The following is a 13,129-nucleotide window of genomic DNA, read 5'->3' on the forward strand; positions in this document are numbered from 1 at the left end:
CAAGACAACGAAAAATAATCACCTGCAATGGTCTCAATCCACGATAGTTAAATTGAGACATGGGAAAACTTTATTTCCACTTTCATTCACCAGTAAACACTAGTTTCCAGTCGAAGTAGTTCGTGGTAAGGCTAAAGTAGTTAAGCTATTCGAGTCAACAGTGGGTTGCTGCATCTTCTTGGCAAGTAGAGACTGTATGGAGGACTACATAGTTCAAACCCAGACCTAAGAGTTCTCATGTAACAGTAACCAGTCCAGCCACAAACTGTATATCTACTCAACGTCTTCATCTTGCATACGCAGTGTAGCATTTCTACAGATTTGTTCAAGTGGACAACCGGATACTAGGAACAGTGGATAGTGAACTTGTGTCTTAATTCAACAGAGAAAATTTTAACAATTTTTTTCGAGTTTTTTCTGCAAAGCAAGAAATGTTACTAACATTTCTCGAAAGTTCATAGGAGTGTGCATATTAAAAAGAAATAGGGTTTATGTTTTAGTGGGAACAGGTATATCTCAACTACAAGTAGTGAAATTTATTCACCATACTGTAATCAATCATAAAAGTTAAGTGTGTTATGTAAGTGGTGCACCGCATATTTGAGTATGTATACCAATAGATCAGGGTTTTGCGTGTGTGTATGTGTTCGTGCATTCTGGAAATAAATGGTTCTCATTATTAGCAGTTTGGATGTTACTCTATCCCAGTGTGGTAAGTAATAAAATGATATGTGCCATAAATACATGTACTTCTCTTTCAGGAAGGGTGGTGTAAGTTTCCACTCAGGTTTCAGAAATCACTGCTGCCTCCTCGAGTTGGGGCTAGGAGGAGTTGATGCCCATAGAACCAGACCATATCTCTAGTTTGTAAGAGGAAATTGAGATTACTACGTCGTATTGTACCTTCTCAAATTGTGCACAACGGAGGCTGTAGAGTTAGCTTGATTTTTTCTTTCTTTTGTTGAGATTTGTCTTATGACATCTCCTACCTCTTACGTATTAGCCTAGCTGGTATTAACTAGAGATCATGGTTAAGATTAACATATCCTGAGATAAGATAATTTCGTTATGCTTGAAGGATAGAGCCTTTTTCAGGCTGTGGTAGCTCTTGAGGGAAGTGAAAGTACATAACCTCCCTCCATTGAACGACAGTTCTATTATTATTATTGTAACTGTTATTATTATTATTCTCATTTGTCTCCCACCACTACACAAGTCCTTTACAGTACATGTTAGAGCTTGGTTAAGATCTGCCGTGTGTGAAGAACGATTAACAGGATTATGAATGATGAGTCTCCATCGAGAAACTACAAAAGAACAAACCAGGATTTATATCTGCTGTTTTGGATGCCGTCGGAAAAGAGCCAAAACATGTACAACTTTTGTTCAAAAAGTAACGCATATAAAGTATTGATTGGTTGTTATTCGTGTGCAATGTGAATCTTGTTTTAATAATTTATTAAAGTAATTTAGATTAAGCAAATTTAGTGTTTTTTAATAAACCACGTAACTTAGAAAGAGCCATTATCAAATAAACTTCCCGGATATGCAAAAGTTCTCCATTAGTAGTACTTCATTAACTGTGATTGGTATAACGAATAACAAAGGATAGAAATTCGTACTTCTAATCAAACTTAGTAAACAATTTTGTTGTGTGAGTGAAATCTGAAATGGTTTTGGTAAACAGAAATAGGTATGAGGACGTTGGCAGACTGATAGTGATCTTTATTGTAATAATCCTGAATGTGGTCTCTTCTGGCATTGCTAAGTAATATATATTTTATCTTTTAAATTTTCTGTTCAGCGTTGATAAAAGTTGATAAAATGTTGCTCTTATATGAATAGAACGTATTTCCATTTGACTCGAAGTGCATATGTCATATTGACTTGTTAAATAACAAGACAAAAAAAGAAATATTTTAAAAGAGGACTCTGGGAAAGGTTGTGCTACAAAAATTTTGAAGTGGTCTGTACAGTCTTGGTGTACAATGTATATACATTAATTTTATGTAACCCATTTTGTCGTCTAATTCCATTTCGTATTTGTTGTCTTTCGTAGTTTTACAATTATAATAATATCATCAAAATAAATAACATTTTCATGTTTTGTAGTAATAGAAAATGGAAAATGCTACTAAAAGGAAGCAGGGGTGTGATTTTAGATCATTTCAGATTTGGCTTGGGGGGAAGGGAAGCAGGAGCGTCATTTCAGATTTGGCTTGGGGGGGCAAAACCTCTTGATATAAGTAAAATTTCGCGTATTTCACTGATTTACTACTATTTTATTGATAAAATCTTTAGAAATCTCAAACTCAGCGGGGAGCAATTGCCCCTCCCTGCCCCCCTAAATGACGCCCCTGAGGGGAAAGCCCCACCGACATAAGATTTTCACGGGTTTTACTAGTATATTACTAGACAGTTGAGTAAAGAATATTGTTTCTCAAACTCAGGGAAGGGAAATTGCCCTCTGCCCCCTTAACGACGCCATTCAAAGGAGGTCGTGACTTCTTTTTCGAAAATATAGGACAGGCCTGTCCATGAATTGGCTCCCGGAGCCGAAGTGCGAGCGAGCACGAGCGAAGAAAAGAGCAGGTGAACACAGATGGTGGTAGCTTCGCCCCTTCCACTGCATCCGATAAGTGTTGCCAACCACACATGATGGTAAAAAACCTACGGCCAAGCCTGGTCAGAAATTCGCACGATGTTGAAGCATTGAGCAGACGCAAGCGTGAAATGTGCAAGTGTGCTCTCCTCCTCCCCCTCCCCATTTCGAAAGCAGTGACGCGAAAACACTGCAGGAAATAAAATTGGTACGTTTTTTGGTCGAGGAAGACGCATGATAGAGGTTACAGTTAGCGTTGAAGTAACTAACAAATGAACAAGAAAGAAAGAAACTAATATTAAACATGTCAGCTTACAGACGTAAAAACGACTGCAAAAATCGGAAACGAATTGTTTCAGACCTTTTTAGCTTGCTTACACAATTCGTGACGTTGTATTACATTATCACTCGGTCTGTAAGTTGTCACTCGCTTCACGTTTGCTCAGTTGTAAACGCCTTTCGTTCCTAGATTGATAGCAGAACGACGGGAGATTGAAAATAATAATAATAATAATAATAATAATAATAATAATAATAATAATAATAATAATAATAATAATAATAAGTATTATTATTATTATTATTATTATTATTATTATTAGTAGTAGTAGTAGTAGTAGTAGTAGTAGTAGTAGTATTCGGACCAAAGAGGGATGAAAATGGGGATTGGAGGAAATTCATAATGAGGAATTGCATAGTTTATACCGCTCACCTAACATTGTTAGGGTCATTAGGTGTAGGAGGCTCAGGTGGGCAGGCCATGTAGCCAGAATGGAAGAAATTAGAAACGTTTTCATAATTTTAACTGAAAACCCAATTGGAAGAAGACCACTAGGAAGACCTAGGCGTAGATGGAAAGACAATATTAAGATGGATCTTGCAGAAATAAGAGTACAGAGTAGAAACTGGATCCAGTTGGCTAAGGACAGAAGTTAGTGGAAATATTTTGTAAACGCGGCATTGAACCTTCGGGTTCCATAGGGCATATAGTTAGTTAGTTAGTTTGTTATTATTATCTAAAAGAAATGTTCAAATGTTGTTAAGAGACAATTACACAGAAGAACTGAGTTCCGACCAAACACTAATTTGCCGGAAGGAAATTCCAGTGCAGTCCAGCCCACTTTAAGCGTTATCCGTGCAACCCACGTTTCATGTTCAAGATATTGGGAATAATTGTTCGTATCATTCAGTTGGAACGTTTCCTTCCGATTTTATGCTGTTACAGTAGCCCTACAACATTGTGACTTTCAAAATCAATCAGTATCTATCGAAGAAAGACAAGCGTGTAGCTTCAGTCATTGATATGATTTAACATTCTTTTTCACTTTTAACAAGCCACCGGCAAGCAACCAGCCAGGCACAACATGTTTTTCATTATTAAAAAGACACTCCTTGTTAAAAACAAAAAAAAAACACTAATGGTAGTCACTAATGGTCACTCTTAAAAATGGAAAATCTCTTTGGCTCTCTTAATATTTTGTATGATTCTTTGCGATCAAAGTAACTTTAAAAGTGGAGTAAGAAATATTATTCTTCCTATTGATGGTGTAATAGTGGCTTCTAATCTCCACAACCAACCCCTTGCTAAGCCTATTCGTACACACATACATTCATAAGTTAATTTTCTGGAGATAATACTTAGATAATTACAAACAAGTGCTACAGTATTTTTTTTTGTATCAACAGATTCTCTCTTTTCCCAAAAAGCGAAATAACATAATATAACAAACCCACCCTCGGAGTAAGAACTTGAATATATATATATATATATATATATATATATATATATATATATATATATATATATATATATATATGTATGTATGTATATCTTGAAAACCGGTTTTCCATTGGGCAAACTAGCAAATTTTTATAAATGTAAGCGTTGGTTTGATTCCACCACATCCTTCTTTAACAAAAGGAAAGAAAAAAGAAGAAAAGGAACGTACATAGTTTATCATTTGATTGCTGTTACAAGTTTGTGTTGTCTATAGTTAACGGTTACCACATTGTAAAAAACACTTTACACTAAATGGCAATCAGTTACCATACATACTTTTTTTTTTTTATTTGGTGGGCTAGTGATTACCGCCAAGGTTGACAACACTTCCGCTCCTCGAAGGACGGAACCCGAAGATTCACGAAGCAGGAAGAATGTTATTTGCACGTAGAATGCTCGTGTGCGCTCACGAGAAGAGTTTTCACTATCTGCTCGCCGTGGCCAGGGCTGATATAGGAGCACATTAAATGGTTAAATATCTTTCTCAATCCTCCAGACCACAATTACTTCGATCTTTATCTTTCTAATAATAATAATAATAATAATAATAATAATAATAATAATAATAATCTCCTGGAACATATTAATCTTTATAGGGCTTGGAGTTTATGGAATCTGAATTCCAACAAGACAAAGAAAACTCCCGATACAAAAGATCAAGCGTCTGTCTCAGGAAATAGTTACTTCGAACTTTTTAAAAATCTGTTAAATTTTGAAATTCTAACGCTTATAATTCAAATACGCTTGCAATCGAGTATTCTTTGGTTACATAATTGTTTCATATGGCAAAAGGAGTCGACTGACTGACCAGGGCTTATGCGTACAATGAAAACTAGACATTTATGAAAATTGGTACCCTGAATAATTGCCGATCTCTAACATAGTGGTGATAAGTCATTCGGTGCGGAAATGCCTTGTTTACCCGCTACGTATAATACATATACCAGGAAGTGATCGGTGAGACTGTGCCAAGTTATACCCCCAAAACGCCAGAAATAAACAGAAAATAAAAATTGTGTGCAGGACCGGGACCCGGGACCAAGAACACAGCAGTAGTGTCACATAGACAGTGTTGCCATACCAACACAAACTTACAGGTTTCCAATAACAGTGTGTACCATTGTAGGGCATTAAAAGTTGCCATAGAAAGTGAAAGAAAATAAACAAAAGGTGGATATCAGTGTTGCCAATTAAGGGAGATATGAGACTCCAAAGTTCAGAAATCGTGGGATCAATACAGAGAAATGAACAAATGTACAACAAAACTGCAGATAAGACAAATTAACAGCATGAAATAAACCACATCATGCACAGCATCCAGTGACTAACAGGCTTGATACAGGAGTCAACCAAAAGAAGGCACACGTTAGAGTAGCCGTAGAAAGAAGAAGTTCCATGTGACATAATGCAGAAACGTAAACAGCAAGTCTTCCTGTAGTAAAGCAACTTCAATGACGTTTGTCTGGAATCGATATCTCGAACCATTTCCAAGAGCCATGAATTGAAATGTCTTGAGGTTAAAACACTGCATAAAATCCTGTATCCCTTCCAAGCGACAGAAACGATAAATCAGAACCTTAAAAGAGTAGAGAAAACCTGTGGCACGAATCATAACACATCTGTAATGTGAAAGTTCCTCAGAATTGATTCGCAAAGATTAATGATCCGTGATAGGTGTCAGTCCAGAGTAAAGGAAACGTTAGCATGTGGAAACGATGGAGAAAAACAGACTACATTCAGTTACCAGTAATATATAGACGCAAAATAGTTTAACAACGCACCAATCCATACAACAGAAAAGCCAATGATAATGTGGCAAAATATGTACGTTACTCGCCCTAGCCGCGCACTCGATATGAAGTTGGTATTTTCCGACATATCCTGAGGTGATAATGTGATTTCAGAACGAAATGATCAGGACAAAGCATCATAGACCAGTACAAACACTCCTTGTTCACACTCTTCTAGGGAACAGTCACCGTGGTCACCGCGCACTGTCAATAGTCTCAAGAGAATTTCCAAACGCAAAAACTATGTTGCCCGTCACATAGGCACATTTCTTCCACACATATGCGATTATTTCTTTAGCGCAGGAGAACAAATCTAGTGATAAACCACAGCGTGCAGTTTCATGAGAAATACTATATCATGCAGTTTATCTTGCATACTAGCACACGATTTTATGCTGAAAATAATCCTCAAATCTACGAAACACCAGTTTATATTGGTTAAAAAGTAGACATCAAGTGGCTAGATAAATCTTGGTGTTGTGGGTGGTATGATTTTAATAGAAATGTTCTTGCTATGTAACAAGTCAAACACATAGTCTTCATTAAAAATAGTTCTATATGTGTGTCCAGTCCAGAAGTCGAGCAAAAGTAGTGAATCAACTTTTACATAAGGAATAATCACCTCTTCTAATCATCGTTTTACATGTAGTTGATTCAGTTTACTGGATCAACTCGCATCAAGGACAATATTGAAGGGAATGTGTGTGCTGTTCTTTTACTTTAGGACCAATAGACCCTTGGAAACATGTAGAAACGAGTTCCTAGGTTCACTAGGGAGAGGTGAATTTGAATGGTGTATGAATGTGTAACTGAAGATACGGACTGAATTAATGTTGTTATATGGTTTCTCACCTTGTTCAAAAGGAATTCTACTTGATGTCATTTCATATTCAAACCGAGATTGATCACTGTTAAATATGCAGTCGGGATTTTACGGTTTTGCATGTGTGATAACATTAACATCATTGACAAACATGTGAGGCGTTATCAAACAATTCCGCTTCATGTCCCATATCTACCCTTGCCACAAATTGTATTATCTTTCTTGAACGGATCCTATGGTTTCGCTTAAATTTGTGGATAAATGCATGCGAAACACAGAATGAGTAGCTGTATTTCTTCGCTGCTGTTACCATCCACGCGCAAGGGGGCCCATGTTGTGGTTTCCAAGGGGGCAACAAAAAGCAACATTTCAAATATAGTTTTAAATTTTGCTGTAACTATTCTAAAAAATCTATTGGGTTTTCGATATTCCGAAGTCAATTTCCTCTAGGGGGCGAGCGCCCCACCTTGCCTCCCCTGGTAGCCGTCCTTGTCCACGCGTGCAAATCGTAATCATGCACAGTAAGACCTTATCTTCAATAGGCTTTTGCTATGATGAAGAGGAAGGGGCGTTTAACAAAACATTAAAGCCTTATACACAAAAGTGTGAGGGCATTTGAGCTTTTTAGTGGTTGCTTTCATATAGTTTTTACAGTGTGTTTCGCGTGCAAGAAATGTACATAAGCCTACTTTTTTGTATTATGTGATAACGGCGTCCGTTGTTTCTGTAAGTTTTCTCCTTACTGGATAGGGCATTTCGTATTCACTGCTCGAAGGGCCCGCATGAGTCGTTGATTGAGCAACCACATCGTCCATTGCGTCGCTCGAACAATCGAGCTCACTGTCGGCGTTCGTATGTAAATCTAACGTCTCACACATTGTAACGGTAACATCAACATCATTTTGCATCCTATCAGTACAAGTAATGTATCTGTAGATATATTCTTCTCCACCCCATGCTCATTTATATCACTATATTTTTTTTCGTCACTGCCAAACTAAAGACGTGGACAACATTACTGGGATTAATGGATCATATATTACACGTACTACTGCCGTTTCGAATTCGACAATGACATATATCAACATACTTATAGACTGCCTATTGTACTTCAGGTTTACTATTTACTGTCCGACTAGAATGTTTACTCACGCAATTCAATACACACTTCTATCTTATTTCCCTGTGAGTTCTCATGTTTATCTCCGACTATACGACACTCTAGCAGATTAAATACACTGCTCTGGCTGGCAGCGTCCTCATGTTTCTTTGGCGCACAACTAACACATATACCCTCTAACTTGCACATACCATCTTGAATTTATATTCGACCTTCGTATGTTAGCTACTTGTTAGTTGTTTGAAGAAGAGTGTCAATAATATTGTCCTATATTATTCTGGAACTATCGGGCATGATCGCAGTACATGCAAGGACAACTGCCCGCTTTGATTTATACTACTACTACTAATAATAATAATAATAATAATAATCTGCAATGACGATACCGGACTACAACGTATGCGATATTAATGCAGCTATCTGCACTCATACATACACATACATCTCTCTACATCGGTCTATGTATCTATCAATCTCTCTATGTGTATTACGAATCCACAATGTTGCCATTTCAGCAGGATTGTGCTGACAATTAGAGATTTTGTAACTTCATCAAACTACTACTGCTTATCTGCATCGTATTACCGACTTATAGAGAAGAGTCAAGTACATAATTCGTCACTTGACCCTGCTCTATAAGTCGGTAATACGGTGTAGATAAGCACTTCGCTGATCATAGTTATTCTCGACTGACACCTATAACCAGTCATAATCTTTGCGAATAAATTCTGACTTACCTTCTTGTCACAGATGTTACCTTTTGTGCTCTGCGCCGTCGTTTCTGTAGTTTGGAAGGCATGCATGATTTTATGCAGTGTTGCAACCCCACCATAGTTCTTTTTATAGCTCTCGGGAACGGTTCGAAATACCTATTCCACACAAACACCTTAGAATTGCTGCGCTACAGAAAGACTTGATGTTCTCATTTTCGCATTATGACATATGGGACTACTTCTTTCTACGGCTACTCTAACTGTGCCCTGCTTTGAGTGTCTCCTGTATGAAGCCTATTAGTCACTGGGTGACGTGCATGATGTGGTTTACTCCCTACTGTACATGTGCTTCTTCTGCAGTCTTGTTATACATTTGTTCGTTTCTCTGTACGAACCCCATAATTTCTCAACTTTAGAGTCATATACCTCACTTCTTTAGCAAAACTGATACTCATATCTTCTTTCTTTTCTTTCATTTTCATGTCAATTCTTAATGCCCTAAAATGTTAGGCCTGTACGTTCTATTTGAAAACCTGTAAGTTTGTGTTGGAGTGGCAACGCTACTTGTGTGACACTACTGCCGTGTTCTTGGTCACGTGTCCCGCTCCCGTAGGTTACCTGTACACGTATTTTTTTTTGTCTGGCTTTTTCCGGTGTTTTTGGAGTATAACTCTTCACAGCCTCACCCGATCACTGCCTGGTATATGTAGTGTATGTAGCGGGTAAACAAGGTTATTCCACACCGAGTGAATATCACCTTAATCATTAGCGATTCAGAATTAGTCAGGGTACCAATTTTCATAAATATCTAGCCGCCATGGTTCGCATACATTCTTCTTGAGCATAGTATCAATATGAAGTTAGAGTAACACCCCGCGACCTTTCTTAGTTAATCCTTTCATCTACATCACTCTTCTGTGATAATGCTGACCCGTCGAGAATTTTTCCCTGTGACACAGATTTGAACCTCTTTCATCCCTCTTTACCGTCATATCCAGGAAGTTGATTGTATACTCTTATTAGAGTAGGAAATCAGACTTCACCAACCTTTGTCAATAGAGCTAGCTTATGTTATAGAGCTCTTGAATCTATACGCATGAAAGAGATATACATGGAACTTTTATTTCATAGATAAATATGAAATATACCTATTACAGAATAATACAGGCAAGACTTCGAAATAATTTAATGTATGTAAAGATTTCCATGGTAATGATATATTCTTATCTCTCAGGTTTGCGTTACATAACGTACATATTCAACTGGGAAGGCAGTAGAGAAGGTAGAACACGAGGGAAAGTGAAAAGTAGGGAAAAGGATTTAGTGAAAAGTAGGGAAAAGAAAATTTAAACAAAATTTAAGGTTTTACATTCTACAATATGTTTGGATTTAAACTAAAGGAGACGAATTATTAATGGAAATGAAAGTTGTAGATTAAAATATTAAAAGAAAAGGAAGAATATTGACAAAACCGATGGACACGATTATCCAGACTGATTAAGGAACAATACTTAAAACTTCAAAAGATTATATAAACTTACAGGAGTTGAACATTCCAAACTATAAATTATATATATATATATATGGCTGAAGATAAAATAATAGTATTAAAATGAGAATCCATAATCGTGTTTCTGGGATGATTGTTTCTTTACAATCTTATAAAATTCCTCTTAGTTTCAATAATTGTAGTTACACTTACTAGTGGTGACCTTCCAATGACAATATTGATGAGTTGTCATAAATTAGAAAAGTAGTAAGGCTTTTAAAGTCTAAACTGTTACGAATTTCTGAGACGGTTTCTAAAATGTGAAATGAATACCGAAACATATTAATACTTTTATGTTGACTCAGTCAGTCTCGAATGTTACCAAGAACCCCGTAATATAAAATAAATCATACTTATGTTATAATAACGTGTGACAATTCTGTATGACAATTAGCCGATTGATCTGATCTTAGTGCAATAGCATATCACAAATATATGGCTTTAGATACTGCGCGGAGTTGGAAATTGAGATTGAGGACTAGCTAATAATTGTAACAATATAGAAGGTAACCGGTGTTCATTAGAACTCGCAAAGAATGACACGCAAGGAGTTTCACGGAGAACAAACATGTACGCACACGCATATCAGTACCCCAACTATTAAGTATCAGAGAAGTGTTGTGATGGACCTCCGGAAATACACTTTTGGGCGTCATTACTGTTTCTCATGCAAACTTCAGCATTTCACACATCGTAGAACAGAGTTGGAATAATGGTTTCGCGATATGATGGGCGATGTTAGTGTTATACGTTATGCACAACAACCTCCTCCACAATCCTTGTTAACGAAATTGCATACAAAGAGGATATCAGCAAAACTCCCACGATATGTCTTAAAGATCCATATCGACCTGTGAACATCCATTACCAATGTGTTATGGCCAAGTTATTACATATGGCCAGAATTCCATAAATTGTACAATCCACGATCAATTGTGGTAAAGTCTGCCCACAAAGCTGGGTCTAGCGTGCATATGTTAAAATCACGACATATCGCTGAGCAAGAGAAGAACGGCAGGATGTTATACGCCATCTAGTATGTGATCGCTGAAAAACCGTGACAATGGACGAAGTGTGGACCTATCTGTCTAGAAAAGTTCGGAACATAATCCACGGAGTCGTTAATGAAGAATTCAATGTAACTGCGCAGCAAAGCAAAGAAAACTTGTGGTTCTTACGTACTTTTACTGCAGAGGGAAGCTCCATTGTAACATGGAAAAAGATTTGCATGACAATGATGCTTATTACCAAGAATATGTCCTTTCCAGAAGTTACTCAGACTATATCATATAATCCAGCTGCTGCTATTTATGTAAATTGTGCCCATTGGAGTCATGGTGCAGAAGCTTGCAAAGAGCGAACAAGCAGTTTTGTATTAACTGCAAAGGCAGAGAAAAGTGAATCTCAGAGGTCAGACAGTTAAGAAATCATCATCCCGCTTAGTTGCAAATGCTAAGCGTCCCCTAAAAGCATTTAAACCTTACTTTCTGTTCCGCTTACTTCTCTTCCCGTCATAGGCGCCGACTTGAAAATATTGGGGGAGGACAAAACAATGAATAAATATATCCTCATATTCAACCGTTTTCTATCAACTGCTTAACGAAGACCCCCTTCACCCTAGTTCTCGGTAAGCTGCTTCCACTCCGCTCCATCCAAATTCACGACATAATCCAAATTTGCCTAAAGGCTTTAAAACAATTTCAAGTTCAAAATTTGGGAACTTCACTGCACGTTTGCGCCCACATTGATCTTCACTTGTCATATAAGTGCTGCCACTGTTGGTTGAAGTTTCAGTGCTCCATTAAACACAGTTTTGAAAATGGCGTTTTCTACCGAATACAATGGCTCTTCCTATATTGAATTAAAAGCACGACAAAGTCTACGACAGAAATTCTTGCTCCTCCTTGTTAATTCATCCTAGAGTGGATCATATTTGAGAGACGAGGACCCCACCTTAAATATTGGGGGGGGGGCGAAAAGCGTCTTGTCCCCCAAAGTCGGCGCCCATCCTTTCCGCTACTTCTTTATATCTATAGTGATTCAGACACTTGATGTCTCCAAATTTCGCTGTAACTAAAAATTCTTAAACAGAAATCCTCACTCGTTGCTTCACGTTGCAAAAGTCTCAAAACACCACGTATTGTTCTTATCTAGCAGTGGTTTTACGCTAACGCCATCCAACACATTATTAAGATGAAATTAAGCCAGCATATATATCGACTTTACGATCCCAAAGTCTCCTATAGGAAAAAGAAAGTTACCTCCACCTTTCCCAAAGAATTAGGCTTCTGTCTCTTTTAAATCTTGAAAGAATGATGGATAATGAGTGAACGGTGATTGACACACGAAGAAAGTTCACTTTATACGTTGATTTTTCGCAATATGGTAGTGTTTCAATGGGACATTAAGTGCTATAGCAATCATCTTATAGAACTGAAATAGCTGGTCTCTGACCACTCATTTATAATTGTCTGTTTGAAGAACTTATTTTCAGCCTATACGGTCTTATATTAGGTATATTTTATTACCCTACACACTTTAGGACTTTATGAAACACACTACGGTCGAACTTTTGGTGGTCGAAAGAGTTAAATGCATATCAATCTTTCCATGCTTTCTAAACTTTTCCAGAGGTTTTTCCGAATTTATGACTTGACGAAATCGACACCTTTCCCATGTAAAAGTCGATGAAGACTGCGCCTGTACTAACGAAATACATTGCCTACAGAAGAAACAAAATGCAGCTTTTCTG

Source organism: Thermobia domestica, chromosome 13, assembly GCF_964235325.1.
Source record: "Thermobia domestica chromosome 13, izTheDome1.hap1.1, whole genome shotgun sequence".
NCBI classification, from domain to species: domain Eukaryota; kingdom Metazoa; phylum Arthropoda; class Insecta; order Zygentoma; family Lepismatidae; genus Thermobia; species Thermobia domestica.